The sequence below is a fragment of the Corvus moneduloides genome, chromosome 13, assembly GCF_009650955.1.
Source record: "Corvus moneduloides isolate bCorMon1 chromosome 13, bCorMon1.pri, whole genome shotgun sequence".
Taxonomy (NCBI): Eukaryota; Metazoa; Chordata; class Aves; order Passeriformes; family Corvidae; genus Corvus; species Corvus moneduloides.
This window is the reverse complement of record NC_045488.1, coordinates 5,283,568-5,284,355: the sequence shown is the minus strand read 5'-3', so window position 1 is coordinate 5,284,355 and position 788 is coordinate 5,283,568. Positions and strand designations below refer to the sequence as shown.

General features: G+C 64.0%; 1 non-coding gene across 1 annotated transcript; it reads left to right on the top strand.

Annotated features, from left to right (window-relative positions):
* Positions 1-97: 97 nt before the first annotated feature.
* On the top strand, positions 98-170 carry TRNAR-UCG. Its single transcript has one exon. It is a non-coding gene; the product is annotated as a tRNA-Arg (tRNA).
* Positions 171-788: the final 618 nt, after the last annotated feature.

The window sequence follows — 788 nt, the reverse complement described above, 5'->3', positions numbered from 1 at the left end:
CGCGGTGACGTCCCGTCCCGTCCCGCCCCCCTCCCGCGCATGGTACGGCCCTCCGGGATTCCCTCAGTAAGGCAGGCGGGAAGGCGGCAGTGGAGGTGGCCGCGTGGCCTAATGGATAAGGCGTCTGACTTCGGATCAGAAGATTGCAGGTTCGAGTCCTGCCGCGGTCGTGCCGGGAGCGCTGTGTTGGCGCTGGCGCTTTTGCTGCGCTAACCCGTGCGGGGGCTTCCGCGGCCCCGGTACCGGGGTCACCGCACCCGCGGTGCGCCTTTTGGTCCCGTGTCTGACCGCGGAGCGGGGTGGGAAGCGGCTGCGTGCGAGCAGAATGGGATGCTCACGGTGGCGGGGCCGGGACGCACCGCGCCGGTGCTTGTCACGTTGAAAGCCCCAAGCCTCACGGATGGATTGAGGGTGGAGCAGTGGCTGGAGAGCCAAACGTGAGCGCAGGGTGTGGGATAATGGGGTGTAGGGTACAGGCAAGAGGGTGTAGGGTGCAGGGAATGGGTGTAGGGTTCAGGGAATGGGATGTAAGGTGCAGGGAATGTGTGCGGGGTGCAGGACGGAGGATGCAGGGTGCAAGGAATGGGATGTAGGGTGCGAGGAATGGCATCCGGGGTGTGGGGAATGGGATGCAGCGTACAGGGAAAAGGCCACAGGTGCAGGGAGTGGGATGTAGGGTAGTGGGAATGGGTGATGGGTGCAAGGAATGGGATGCGGGTTGAAGGGAAGGAAAAGGCCATAGATGTAGGGAATGGGATGCAGAATGGAGGGCAGGGATACAGGGTGCA